At 42.0% G+C, this 15,274-nt stretch overlaps 2 long non-coding RNA genes across 4 annotated transcripts in view; both read left to right on the plus strand.

Moving 5' to 3' along the window:
- LOC144984613 (uncharacterized) overlaps window positions 1-15,274 on the plus strand; it is a 104,728-nt gene that overhangs the window by 42,645 nt on the left and 46,809 nt on the right. The gene's annotated exons all lie outside the window — the stretch shown is intronic.
- On the plus strand, window positions 2,362-7,630 carry LOC144984612 (uncharacterized). 3 transcript variants are annotated; one of them, XR_013648409.1, is made up of 5 exons: window positions 2,362-2,918; window positions 3,323-3,555; window positions 3,670-3,784; window positions 4,313-4,414; window positions 6,584-7,630. It is a non-coding gene; the product is annotated as an uncharacterized LOC144984612 (long non-coding RNA). The 3 variants fall into 3 exon arrangements; XR_013648408.1 differs by lacking the exon at window positions 2,362-2,918 and adding an exon at window positions 5,691-5,865 and having other exon boundaries at window positions 3,025-3,555; XR_013648407.1 differs by lacking the exon at window positions 2,362-2,918 and having other exon boundaries at window positions 3,025-3,555.

The following is a 15,274-nucleotide window of genomic DNA, read 5'->3' on the forward strand; positions in this document are numbered from 1 at the left end:
TGCATGTTTATACCTACAGTCATATCTGTTTGTTCGTTCGTTAGTTAGGTGTCTTACTTAACTTCTGATTTCTGTCCCCCCCCGGTCATCTTCCCATGGAATGGAGGAAAATAGATCAACATTAGATCAACAACAGTCAGATGCTGTACAGTGATTTTCCCATGACAAAGACTTACAGCAACAAAGGGAAATAAAAAGTATAAAATAGAACAGAATGAATTAAAACTTGATGGATTCTGTAATGAGTCAATTATCTTGTTACCATGGCTCCAATAAAAACTACAGACAAATAAATAACACCAAAATAAATGCGCTTAAAAATATTAACAAGAACATGTGTCCAGTGTCTAAGAAGCAATGTAGAGTCTGTGTCTGGTGGGAAGAAAATGTTCTGCAGAAAAAAGAAGGGATGTGAAACGCCATTTCTGCATCGTCCACAGAGATGACATCACTGTCGATCTGCACAAAAGAAAAATACGTTAGTTACAAAATATAGCAAATTACTTTTATTTGATGCCACAGTAAATAAATAGGATAAAAACACATCCAGTAGTATTTTATGCATAATTGTATTATTATATTTCTGAGATTAAAGTCTGAATTCTGAGATTAAATTTTCTATGCCCTTTTTCTTTCTTCATGGCCCTAATTCTCTTTCGTATAAATTAGAGCAACATGTTTGTTTTTTAATAAAACTTGAATATGCTCAGTAAACGCTGACTCTTATGGTGAAAAGACCCAAGATTCAAGAAAAAATGTCTAATTTTCTGTCTTCCAGAAAATAAATGTTTATTGATAAAGCTTTTTAATAGCAAAATAATCTTAGTTTAAGAAAACATGTCTTAAAAAAAAAAGAATTCTTGGTTACACGACAGGAACATACCATCTAAACCCCCCCATTTCAACAACACCATGAGAAAAAACAGTAAAGGTGAAAGAAAAGTGTCAAAAATGAGTAAAATGGCTCGAAAAATACAAAAAAATTTTTACTTCTCTTAAAGTCCCACTCTTATCATCTTGTGATCTAATTTCAAATCGTTCCCAGTGGTCTTTTAATCATGTTTGTTATTAGCCAACATTTAAAAACCTGTCGTTTTCTAGGACATAGTTTCTGCAGAGCAGCACAAGTTCTTTATAAATTCACCTCTGAGTTGTGGGCGGGACTGTTGGTGTGGAGTAAGCCATGCATCTACATTCCCTCCTGCTAGCAGTGCGGCAGAAATGGCGAGCAATATCGTAGCAGTCCATCCGTCCAGTTCTGATCCAGATTCCAGCTCAGACGAGGAAACAAAGACGTTCATGGATCCATTTGTGTGCAGGTGGATGATCAGAATGGGGTGGAGCTTGTGGTCAGCACAGCATATTTTTCCACGTCGCAAATACGACCTTTTTCCAACTGCATTTTTTCGTCTGCTCCTGATTCACAGTCATTTCAATAAAGAAAAACTCAGAAGTACAATTTTTATCTTCACTTCCTTTATAAGTGTTCATCATAAAAATGAAGAAGTATTAAAAACACCAAAAACATGATTTCCACCGGAGTGGGTATTAATATTTATCTTCTCTATTTTTAGAATATGCATCATAAATATGCATGTACAAAGCCAGTTATCATGCACCCATAACCCATCCGAATATATTGTCTTTTACTTTATTTCTTTTTTATTGTTACGTATAACATATGGTAAGTCGTAATAGTGTATATTGGTGTAGATTCTTCTTCTTGTTAAATGTTATTACTTTTGTATTTTTGCACATTTTAAACACCCTTTCATTCTTTTTGCACATTTTTGTTCTTTCTTTTTTTTTGCATTGATCTGCTGTAGCAATTGAATTTCCCCAATAAATAATATTTTATCTTAAATCTCTGGGATACTAGGAGGAGGTTTAGAAGGCCTCCAATGCAACACTAAGAGCTAACTTTGATCTGAAGACTATGATGTGGAAGAAGTGGGGGGGCGAGTATACAAAATATCCCAATCAAGAGACGAGAAAAGCAGGTAAAATAAGGAAGGACCAAACTTACTTTAGGTCAGAGCAAAGAAACCGGCTAAGAGTTTTAGAGCATTTCCCGGTGACTTTGAGTGTTACGGATCAAATTTTATTCATATTATTTATCTAATTCCTCCCGATTTTAAGCCACAGCTTAAAAGATATTTCAAAAAGATACAAGACAGTCAATTGCTTGAGGCTGACGTTGATTTCTAAAACCAAAAGTGACTGACAGCAGGCATCATTGTGCTCCTAAACACCTCACCAGACCTTCATCAGCATTTACCTGCTGCCCGCCCACAGGCCACGCCCCTTTTGGATTTGTATCACATCTGAACCTGACCGGGTTGCTTTTTGCTGCGTCATGGTTTTACCACCCCCCACTTAAATCACCCTCCTATCCCCCCTCTCTCTAACATCATTCTCTCTTCTTCCCTCTTTTTCTTTTCCGTCTGATCCAACAAAAAACGTTTACAAATATAACGATTAGAACAAAGTTTAGCCTAAATTACAAAAGGAGTTTATTCAAATATACCTCTGGTATGTCAGAATATTCATTACCCTTGTGGTAAAAGTAAAATATGTCCAACACAAGAGGCCTCTCATTGGCTTGCTCAGATGTTGGACAGGACGAGTATAAAAAAAATAAAAATAAAAGGGTTTACCTGCAGCTCTTCTGCTGGCATCAAACCACCAATCAGAAGAGGCCTGGCCTGACCAGCTCCGCCCATCTGGACCAGTTCAGTCTGAGGAAAAGCGTCTTCCTGTTCAGGTGAAGCTGCAGGCGACTTTATGCGCGCACCTCTGTCCACGCACAGCCTGAGCCACGTGCACACCCACGTGCACTCAAAACAATGCTTATTAGCATGCACACCTGGGCTCCCGCCTGCACCATCCTCCTAATATCCTTTAAATCTTCACATAAGGTATGTCTTCCATAGGGCTTACAATACCATTTGCTCTAATAAATTCTTTTGGCAGCGCTGAGTGCAAGCTGCTCCTCTGAGGCCCCAGGAGGCGCGAGGAGGGGAGCGGGAAGGGAGAGGCAGCCCAAAATATGAGGATAAATAGTGGGGAATCCTTCAGGACCCCAGCCCCAGTAATCAACGTTCTTCCAACTGGAAACATTTTCCAATTCTTCATCTTCATTTAGCTCCCTTACCTAGTAATTCCTAACAGCGGGCCTGCGTAATTTGCACCGGCGTTTGAATAAAAATGGAAGAAGAAAAGCAAAAAAAAAAAAAAAAAAAAAGTGGAGGGGGGGGGTTGTTTTTTCTTTTTTTTTAGGGGGAGACAGGCGTGGAATTAATGACGGCCGGTGTTTGTTCAGCGCAGACAGGAAGGAGCACGGAGTTGAACACTCCACGCGGCGTGAAGTGGCTAATCCGAGCTCCCTCCATCTCAAGCCCCTGCGTGATTACAGCCTCCTCACCGTGAACGCCGCAGAGCAGAGCGGCGGCCTGCGTTACCGCGCCAACAAGAGGCTCATTAAGACCGAGAAAGGGAGGGAGGGAGGGAGAAAAAAAACTAGTTCCAAGTGTTGACTAATAGAGAAGCTCCGAGGTATTTATTTCTTATTGTTTCCCTGAAAAGTCATTATGCCACACTGGAGGTTCTCTCCGGCTCATGTGTGTGTTCTCCTCCTTCCTCATCCTCCTCTTCCTCCTCCTCCTCCAGGCGGATCTCCAGCTCTGACGTTTGCTGCTGCATGCGGACGGTCACTCCTGGGGTTAAACTGAGGACGGCAAACTTTCCATTTCTCTCCCTCCTCCTTAAGTGAACTCTTTTAAAGGTGCAAGTTCTTCTGATCTGATAAGAAGCTGCTAAAAAAATACACTTTTTTCCCCTTTTTTTAGACCATGTTTCTCAGCAACTTTGACATTTAATAAACCCTTAAGTTTTCCTCCAGCTGCCAGCTGAGCTCCGCCTGCCGAAAATATTTTAAAGGTTAAACGGCTTAATAGTAATTAGAGCTGGCAGCATGTGAATATCACAGTTTGATCAGCTCTCAATTGCCTCAACAATAGTTTAATTGTCGCTCGGCCGCCCACTCAGCAGCCAGCAAAAACAAAAACCACTGATGGCTCAGAAAAGAGATGAATGAAATCAAAAACCACCTGCTAACCTCTTCTCCTCCGCCTGGAGTTTGTCCTTCCTGGAAAAAAACCCAGAGACGGTTCACATCGTTTCCCCGCAGATAAAAAACAAAAATCCAGCAGGTTTCACCGAATCGACTTCAGTGAAGGAAAAACCATCCTGAATATGTTAATCAGTGTGTGATAATTGTTGAGGGCTGAATAATCACTTTGACTTTTCACAGCCAAAGGTCGAAGGTGCTTCTGCAGATAAACACTTCAGGGAGAGAACAGCACCACAGCAAAGCATGATGGGACGTCAAACCCTTTTTCCAAATAAGATCAAGGTACATTTAAAAAAAAGCTTTTGGAAAGGATTTCATCTTTGTAAATGTGTGGAAGAGTGTCAAAAACATGAAGATGTTTGTGTCACAGCAAAGAGTGAAATGAAGGCTTTTAGAAGAGCTTTGAACCGACGAGTCCAGACCGTTTGAAGGACCTTCTAAAGGTCTTTTGGATGTAGTTTTCAGGTCAGACGTTAGAAATTACAGTGGACCTGAAGAGCAAAAACAACCCCAACAATTAAAAAAGCAAACAGAAATAGCATTTTAGAAATCAAAGCAAAATTCCAGATACCAAAAATTAAAATAAGAAAAAAAAGAAACACAATGAAAATGAAATATTTCGGAAAACAAATTCAATTTCCAGGACTTAAAATTCAATGTTTTCAAAAAATGAAACAAAATAAGAAATGAGAAAAAGGCGGGACATCCCGGATTGGATGATCTTTGTTCACCTTTTCAACAGGAAGTTATTGGATATCTTCCAGCAGAAGATTTTTCCTTGCAAAATCAACTTTTTGAGCTTTTCGGTGTTTTATTTTCATCCATTCACACATTTCTGAGTCTTCCTCTAAACACCTGCTCCCTGAGCACCAGCCCCTCCCAACCCACGAAAACGAGTGGGTCCCCACATTGTGACATCACAAAGTGAGGAACTGCCAGCCCCGCCCCCAGGCTAACACACACACCCTTTTTCCACGGAGCTAGCTAGCAGTGATTGGCTAAAGCTTTCCTTTTATATACCGAGCTGCACATCCATCTTTGCAAAAGTTTGGATGTTGTTTGTTTTGGTGGGAAAAACGCAGACATGGTGCCGACGCCAGCTATGGTTGATGGAGTCGTACGTCTTCCACAGAATGAGCTGTAAAAGACATTCTACCAAAAAAGTGTCCTTTAGTGTGCCAAAGGTTATATATTAGTATATACATAGATGGCAGGATTAAGGCTCTTTAAGTTTCTGGCCACGCCCACTGCAAAAGGTCAGTGATTGATCTTTGACTCTTTACTCCAGTTCAGGCTAAACCTCCTTCTGCTTTTCCTTTTCTACAAAACTCAAATATCATCATCCAGTCGGTGACATCCCACAATACCTACCTTTAATGATTTCTTATTTCTTTTCTTATTTTTTTAACATTTCTTTCAGATTTTTGGAAATATTTGGGTTTTCTGGATTTTTTTTTCTCTTTGTGTTTTAGTTTCAGGAATTTTGTTTAGACTTTTTTGAATATTTGATTTGCTCTTCCTAATTGTCGTTCTGATCTTTGCTTGTTTTTGCTTTGAGTAATTTGTCCTTAAGGGCCACCATATCCGTACGTTCTTCACCGTGTTTGACTCCCAGCTGTGTCACTTATTCCAAAAGTCTCTTTCTGCTGTTCTTCCTGGTCTTGACCTCTGACCTGGACAGATTCCAGAGAGGTCCGACCGTCTTCTGCTTCCCTGATGACCTCCTGGATAAGGTCAGGTGTTTCTTTTGGTCTGTCGGTTCCTCCTGGAACGTTTTTCTTCTGTTTCAGGTTTTTACAGGTGGTGGATCTCTAATGTTTAATTGTTTGAAACATCTCAGAATCTTTGTTTTAGCTGAACCCGGTGAATTTAGTGATTCAAGGCTGTTCAGCTTTTGCCTTTCTTCAAATGGCAGCAGGAGTTTCCCTCTTAGTTTTTCGCTCAGGCCTGATAAAAGGCCTCAAACACGTCTGACGACAACCAGGCAGAAAAACGAACTCTTAAAGAAATCCAGACTGATCCCCGGGGATGAGCGGTGAAATGTTTCAGAGTAAGAAGACTTGAAGTCCAAATGCTGACATTCAACTTCAAAACGAGATCACCTGGATTACTGAGACTGTAAAAAAAACCTGGGAAAAAAAGTATGTTTTGTCAGGTAAATACATTTGGAAATGTGAGATCAAATCTGATCTCAAAGTAAAACTTCTCTTAAAAATAAAAGCGGGCGCAGCCAGCAGCGCTGCAGGCGCGTTAAGCAGAATGGATGAGTGGGAAGGCTGGGTGACGGCATGAATAACTTACATGCATGGATTGATTTGCTGTTACAGATGGCACAGCGTTCAAAACTCGCTGGAATAGAGGCAGATAAAACCTGAAGACTCGCTGGAGATGGAACTTTATTTACAGCTCGTTTTTCTGCTTGTTGTTGTTTTTTTGTGTTTGTACCTGCAGGTCAGACGGTCTGCGTCGGTTTCATCAGCTGTAAACTGTTTCTGCAAGGAGTGAAAGAGGGGGAGGCAGGCGGGGTGTGTGTGTGTGAGACGAGGACATACCCCCCCCACTCACAAAAGCCAGCCTTTGCTCCTTTCCCATGGGGGAGGGACGGAGGGAGGGGGGGCTTGATTGAAGCCAGAATTCCTCCACGTGTCCGTGCGAAAGCGTGCTCGGGCCCATCAGACAAAAGAGATGCACTTGCCAGCAGCTGTGCTAAAGACAGCCGCACCGCCCCCCCCCCTCGTTGGTTCCTCCCAGAGTCCGGCGAGGGGACCGGAGCGGCGCCGGTGCCCGCTCCAGGGAGAAAAAAGAAGAAAAAAAGGCCCTTTGGGAGTCCTGGAAAGTGAATAAAGGAACGCAGGGAAAGAGCAAATAAGCATTTTTCATGCTTTTTTTGTGCTTAATGTCATTTCCAAAAATAATGTGGGCCTCAGAAAACAGTAAAGATTCAGAAGGAACCACATTCACACACAAACACACACACACACTCTGCAAAAATGCCAGTTTGGGGAGGATTGCTGTGAATACCTTATTCTTCCCCCTCTTTTTTTTCTCCTCATCTCCCTTTAAAAATCTGCAAATCCATTTGCTAAACAGCTGCACCTCTGTAGTGCACAGATAACAACCTGGGCCAGACTGGCTTTGCGACAGAGAGTGGAGGCAGATAGGCCCAAATCTCTGGCCCTCTTTTCAAAAATGCTAATGACGAAAGAAACACTTCCCTGGCCAAAAAAGAGAAGAACAAAAAAAGGAAAAAGAGGGAGAACGAAGCCTCTTGTAGATCTGTCAATTGCAATTTTGACAGATATTTTCTTGTAAGTACACACAACACTTGTTCCCCGTGTCTTATCTGCTGCTGTGCAGAACACTGACCTACATTACATCAAGCACAATATGATGCACAAACATACTGCTGTTTTCTTTCTGCCGCTCCACTCTTTCTCACCTTAAAAACAGATGGATTTAAATGAAATGGCTGCAAATCCCACCGACAGAAGGCATTCTTTCCCAAATGAAACCCGCCGGCTTAAAGGGAGAATCTTGCAGCCATCTCTAGATGTTTGATTGCTCCTCAAAGGCAGCGGCGTTCGCAGGAGGAGAGTAAATATTAGAGAGGATTGCCACAGATTCCTCTCTTTGCCTCCAAACACGAATATGACGTTTTTCAGCTTCTGGTCAGGTGAGGAGGCACCAGAGCAGCAACAGCTTCAGTCTTCACACACGGTTACAAGCCCAGAGCTGACATGTGGGGCAGAAACTTCTAGAAATCCAAAACTCGTCAGCTCGTCTAAACTTTACAGTGCGAACATTTATCACGGCGGGTGGAATCGCGTCATGCGAGGGACGTCTCCATGCATAAACAGGATGCTTTGTTTAAACTTTGATCCGTCTGTTTCAGGAGACGCCATGTCGATGAGATTTAAGATTTAGGCTACAAAAAACGATTGGATTTTGGGGTTGTAGATTTAAACAGCACTACAAAAAGGCAAACGCACAATGAAGTGCACAGTGAAGAAATTGGACACAACCTTCGTCCCAACTGTCCGGGTGAAAAATGCTCAACTCTGAAAGGTGAACACAGGTGGCTTACATGAAATATGAATGCTGTAGCGCCCGGTGAACCCCTAGAGAGAAGATGTTCATGTACATTTTTTTCCACGGGCATGCTGCGGGCGACAGGTCGACGTGAGCACTCACACAATACAAAAAGTAAGTGAGGGGGACGTAGGTGAGACAGATGCATGTCGTACAGTGTTTTCTAACCCCCCCACATCCTGCTGATCATTTCTCCCTCTTTGCTGCTGCCTGACTAGTTTGAATTGATGAAATTAGACAACAGGAGTGTCGTCTGTGTGGACGTCCTATAGGTCCTTGCGTGTCACATTCCCGTACGGCCAGGAAGGAGCCAGTGGCATAAGCACACCGTACGACAGCATCACCCGTACGCCATTAGTGCACGTAGCTTCCATTTTTTTTTTTTTTTTTTTTTTTTATACACTGTATTTTATCCCACGAAGGGAAATTCTTTCTCCGCATTTGACCCATCCCCTTGGGGAGCGGTGAGCTGCAGCCGAAACCGCGCTCGGGAGGCAGTAGCGTTAAGAGTCTTGCCTAAGGACCCTCACTGGGTGATGTTAACTGCTCGCCATTGATATGGTAATTGCCCCCAGTACCATTGCTAAATCCCCTCCGGGAATCGAACCCTGGTTTCCTGCATGGTAGCTTCCCACCTTACCAACCGAGCTACCCAGCCGCTTCTTAAAAATACTTCCCAATACACTCAGTACACACACGACAATGTTTCACCTTGTCAACAGTCTGGGATGTGCCGAGGATTTCTAAGGCACAAAGTCGGAAAAAGGCAGCAAAATTAAAAAAATTTTCCTATTAGAAAATGCAGAAATTAAGTAAACTTCTAATAGATAACTATTCCTTCTATGATACCCGTTTAGGTGAAAGTGACATAACCGTCATTTTTTCAATGTGAAATAGATTATTGTCAGCATTAGTTTGTTAACTTTATCCTAAACTTGGAGGCTGTTTATGTTGAAACCATGTGCATCTGCAGGCAGAAATCAAGTTGAATCCAGATGGAAACGGTTTAAACATAGACTTCCTACGACTTTCATCCCCAGAATGCTGAAATGGTTCATTATATATAATGTTATTTTCTAACTGTTGCAGTTCAGTCTTTCAGTGGTGTTTTTGATCATGTTCTGTTCTCTGTCAGTCACTCTATGGTCATGTTACTCGTCCACAGCTGTCTTCATTGCTGTTAAATGTCTGCAGCGACTGGTTTTCAGGTCGACACTGTCAGGTCATCTGGTTGTTGCTTCTCCACGGTTTTTGTCCTGCTTCGGTTTATTTATTAAATGTTTAGGTTTCTGCCTCCAAGCCTCCTACACCATTTCCTGGCTGCTGGATCCAGTGTGACTCCGGTTTTATGTTGGGATCCACGGCTAATTTCTCCTTTGCGTCTTATCCGCTAAACACAGCCATTTTGTTGTGACTGGAAAGGTTTTGATACAAAAAGATGGTGGAACTGAATGATCCAGATTTTAAAGAAGGCAAGACTAATCAAAAAACAAAACGTTAAACAAACACATTTAGTGTCAGAAGCTATGAACTTGCCATAAAAACTGTTCATGTATTTGAAGATCCCCCCCGTGTTTTGTTTTGTACTGCTATCCCCAGCTTCCGGTCCCGGCATGATCTGCTCTGTGTTGAACTGATGCGCCGCTCAGACATCAGGCTAAAGTAAGGCAAGGCAAGGCAAGTTTATTTGTATAGCACAATTCATACACAAAGTAATTCAAGGTGCTTCACAAAACAGAAGAATGCATTAAAATCACAATACATCATAGAAATAATCAACATAAAATTTACTTTAAAAGAAAAGAAAAAAAAAAATTGAAAACTGATTTAAAAATAAAGGAAGGAAAGAAAGGTGCAGATAGTACCTTTCAGTCATATACACGGCTAAACAGAAATGTTTTAAGTCTAGATTTGAACATGAACACAGAAGAGGCCTGTCTTACGACTTCAGGGAGGCTGTTCCAGATTTTAGCTGCAGAATATTGAAACGCTGTTTCCCCTTGTTTAGTTCTGACTCTGGGAATCAATAGGAGGCCGGCCCCTGAGGTCCTCAGAGTACGAGATGGTTCATATGGCACTAACATGTCAGAGATGTACTTTGGTGCGTGGCCATGGAGAGACTTGTACACAAGCAGAGCTGCTTTGAAGTCTATTCTTTGAGGTACAGGGAGCCAGTGCAGAGACCTGAGCACAGGACTAATGTGATCATACTTCCTGGTTCTGGTCAGGACTCGAGCAGCAGCATTCTGGATGTACTGAAGCTGTTTTACAGCTCGTTTGGAGAGGCCGGTGAGCAGGCCGTTACAGTAGTCTAACCTGCTGGAGACAAATGCATGAATAAGTATCTCCAGGTCTGGCTTTGACACTATGTTTTTGATTTTGGCAATGTTTTTCAGATGGTAAAATGCCGCTGATGTTACTGACTTGATATGGCTGTTAAAGTTCAGGTCAGAGTCCATGATTACCCCTAGATTTCTGACTTGATTTGAGGGTTTAAGAGACAGAGAATGAAGGTAGCTGCTGAGACTTTCTCTTTGTTTCTGTGGGCCAAAAATAATAACTTCGGTCTTGTCTGAGTTTAGCTGGAGAAAGTTGTTCTGCATCCACGCGCTGATCTGTTGGAGGCAGTGGTTGAGAGAATCCACGGCCCATATTCACCTGTTGTCAGTGACACATAGATCTGAGGATCATCTGCATAGTTGTGATAAGATATGTTATTACTGCGTATTAACTGCCCTAGTGGCAGCATGTAGAGGTTGAACAGAAGGGGTCCCAGGATCGATCCCTGGGGCACACCACAAGTCAAGGCCATGTAGTCTGAGACACAACTCCCAATTTCAACAAAATATTTCCTGTCTTCTAGATAAGACTTGAGCCAACTTAGGGCAGATCCAGAGATGCCAACCCAGTCTTGGAGTCTGTGCAAAAGGATCCCATGATCAACAGTATCAAAGGCAGCACTCAGGTCTAGCAGGATTAAGACAGAGACTTTGCCATCATCAGTGTTCAGGCGGATGTCGTTGGTTACCTTGATAAGAGCAGTTTCTGTGCTATGATGGGGTCTAAAACCTGACTGGAAAACATCAAACGAATTGTTTAATAAGAGAAAGTCAGTGAGCTGTTGGTAGACAACTTTTTCAAGGACTTTTCCTAAAAATGGCAGATTAGAGATAGGTCTGTAATTATTCAGTACAGTGGGATCAAGACCGTTTTTCTTCAGGAGAGGTTTAATGACTGCAGTTTTTAAGGCCTCTGGAAATATTCCAGATTGAAGAGACATGTTAACTATTTGAGTAATTGATGGCAACACACTGTTCAGGACAGACTTTAGAAATCTAGTGGGTAACACATCAAGGCAGCATGTAGACGAGCTCAGACGGGTGATGGTCTCTTGGACAGTTTGGTCAGTGACAGGTACAAAGTGAGTCAGCTTAGAGTGAGTAGGTGGCCGTTCGATAGTTATATGTGTTGTGGAGTTGATGGCTTTTTTAATGCCCTGAACCTTGTCATTAAAAAATACAGCAAACTCATTACATTTAGGTGTGCAAACCAGTTCTATTGGTAGCTGGGTTGGAGGGTTAGTTAATCTGTTTACTAAGTAAAACGTGTCTCCTTGACTAATATAGAGCGTTTTTCTGAAATTTGAACCTGGCGGCTCTGAATCCAAGCGGAGCCGCAAAGACAGAAGCAGCAGCTCAGAAACCCCGGGTTACAAGAAAATGGGTGCAATAGAACACTGGGAGGATTTGTTTCCACTGTTGTTCTTGTATCGATAGCAGAAATGTATTAATGTTGATTAAAAAATTAAATACAGGGGACTTTTTAGTACGAGGCAAGAAGGGCAGGTGCTTAAGCACCCCTATAATCGTTGACTAATCCAATGTTTTTCAGCCAGTGTGCTGGTCAGGTGTGCCGTGGGAAATTGCCCTCATTAACTGATTTAAAAACATTTTCCATCTCCAGGATATCAGCTCTGTGTTCATCCAAACAGGCCCTGATAAAACACTGAGTAGTTAGGAATATGAAAGATCATAAAATACATTTTTCTTGTTTTTTTTTTGATTGAATTAAAGACATTTTGATGAGAATCACGGTACCGCGATTTAGCTGCAGCTATAACTGTATTTAGAAAAGCCCCGCCCCTTTAACTGTCTCCACCAATCATTCTTGGAGGCTTAATCATACGTCATCAGTCTGACCAATCAGAGGTGGTTAAAGTCTTCACTTCCTTGTTCTGATTCTGCTCATAAAGTCTCTCAGTTCAGTTCCAACAAAAATACCAGCTAAAGCTCGTCTTTAGCGGTGTAGCTTTCCACAGAATCCGGTGTCAGACCGTGGAACAAGTGAACAAAACAATGTCACAAACAAGCTCAGAGTCTTTCTGCGTTCTGTTTGCACTACATCTCCCATGATGCACTGGGTAAAGTGACAGCATCTCAACGCACAATAGGTCTTTGTTGTTAAACGACTTGAAACCACAACAAACACACATCAAACAGTTTTTAAATCTTCTACCTTAACTTTTATTACATCTTTTAGAAAAAACAGCTGCAACTTCCAGCTTTTTCTGCCACAATAATCACAAAAACGCATGTGAGATTGCAAAACACTGGACTAATCGACTACTGAAATGTTGGTTGGTGACAGCCCTATTTACCACGTAGGTTTACATATGACCAGTTGTTATCGGTGCAATATGCCCTAAATGTTCTTAGAGGCTGTGAGACACGGCCTTTAGAGGAAACCAGACCTTTCAGTTTTCCCCATCACAGCTTGAACCCTGTGATCTTCATCCTCGTCCGCCTTGTTTGCTTTTTTTCCCTCTTATTTCCCTCTTAAGAGTTTACATGAAAGCATCAAAGCTCCTTCAAGATAAGATCACGTTTCCTCATTAACGAAGCAGGACTGACTTGAAAAGTTCCCTAAAAGCCTCCAAAGATGAACGCATTGAGTGTTTTTCTGTGAATGATCTCCCAGTAAACGTTTTCTCCACCCTGTGGATTTTCTTTGAGGGGAATGAAGCATTCTCTGATTAAAAACAGCAACCTTCACTCAGCGAAGTGACTGACATGAAGCCACTAATTTACTATTTATAAGTTTGGAGTTTATCAAACTATCTTGACAGACAAACATAATTCTGACCACATTATCTTCCATAACCAGCTATTAACTTCCCATCAGCTGAAGTCCTCGTCGTTCAACTGGAGGTAATTACAGGTTCTGCCTTCTCTGTAATTATCAGTTCATATAATTGTATTTGGACGTATTAGAACGTATAGCTCATCCCTCCTCCAGTCCATCATGCAGACATCCGGCTGTTTGTCTGGAGGAGGTTTTATAATCGACGCCCTTTTGGGTTTGAACCCTTTCTCTGTGACTGGCAGGTGTGTTCTGCAGATTAAAGAATCTGTTTAGCACTAGAATGAGTCTGTGTCTGTTTTCTATATGAATCTATATAGTTGATGTAAATAAAGAACTTCACTATGTTACAGTTTTAAATGTCTGTTTTACCATGTTTAGTCGTTTAGAGTTCTCAGTCACGTTGAAAGGACTCTATTTCAATTGGGGGGGGGTCAGCTTGGCGTTTCAGGATGAAGCTGGAGTTTGTATTTCCGTACGATTTGTTTTCCGTCTTGTGAATTCAGACTTGGCCTTCATTAGCTGACCAATGTAAACAATTTTCAGTCTCGAAGCTCGCAAAAAAAACTGCAAACCTTCTCTTCAGCAGCGTCTCTTCAATCCTACATCGTTTCATTTCTCCCTCTGCCAGTTATTTCCAAACAACGGAGTATTGGGGACAAAAATAAATACATTTATGAGCAGGAAGTCATGATTTTTAAGGAAAAAGTCATGCTTTCAGCAGCAGCAGATCAGCTGATCTAAGAGGGGGAGAGGGAACATAAGGCTGTACCATGAAGGATCTGTGCGAAAACGATTGACGAACTATAGGCACTACTGTACTAAATAATAATAATACGGCCATATCTATACTATGTATATCTATAGGTGACAGAATCTCGGTGATAAACATTTACCTTTTAAACCCCAGGATGTTTTTAAAATACAGTTTTTATGTAGGTGTCTGGATTCAGTCAAGAGTTGGATGAATAAGAATTTTTTCCAGCTAAATGAAGCCAAACCTGAGGTCTTAGTCTGTGCTCCTGACAGTTGCCTCCCCCAGATAGTCCAGTGGTTCGGTCCACTTGCATCCTCCATCAAGCCGTCTGTCAGGAACCTCGGGGTGACTCTGGTTTTATCGCTTGACTCTCATGTCGGCACACTCGTTCGTTCTTCTTTTTATCATCTTAAAAACATTGCCAAACTGAGTCTAATTGTGTTCTGAGATGGAGATGCTCATCCACGCTTTCATATCTTCTCGCCTTGATTACTGCGACTCCATCTTCACATGTGTAACCCTTGTGCTATCCAGGCACTTTAACATTGGGAGTTGGGTCATCTAGACCAGAGGTGGGCACTGAGGGCCGCATTCCTGCATGTTTTCCAGCATACCCTGCTCTGGCATGTTCTAATTGGATGGACACACCTGAACCAAGTAATCAGCCATGAGTAGGGCAAGAGTATCTGGAAATCATGCAGACACACCGGCCCTCGAGGCCTGGAATTGCCCACCCCTGCACTAGTCAGTGCTCTGAACCTTTTTTCTTTAATGATTTTGTGATCTTCACTGGTGTCCATGGATTACATGAAATCTTTCCACCTTTATCCACCTTTGTCATGGTAGGGAGAACACGTCAATGTAAGGGTGGAGTCATCTAAGACAGCACAAGGGTTAAGCAAAAAAAATCACTAGAACCGCTCCAGCATGTCCAGAACGCTGCTGCAAGGCTTGTAACTAATTCCTCCAAGTTTTCACACGTCACCCCGTTGTTAATCCAGCTGCACTGGCTCCACATCCACTACAGAGTGCATTTTAAAATCCTGGTTTTAACAAACACAGCTCTAAATAACCAAGCACTGCTCTATATAAAAGACCTTTTTCAGCCATCCACTCCCAGCAGGGTTAAAAACTAAAGGTGACAGAGCCTTTCCAGC

The sequence above is a fragment of the Oryzias latipes genome, chromosome 16 (assembly GCF_053564925.1).
Source record: "Oryzias latipes strain Hd-rR chromosome 16, Olatipes_Hd-rR_3.1".
In the NCBI taxonomy this organism is placed as follows: domain Eukaryota; kingdom Metazoa; phylum Chordata; class Actinopteri; order Beloniformes; family Adrianichthyidae; genus Oryzias; species Oryzias latipes.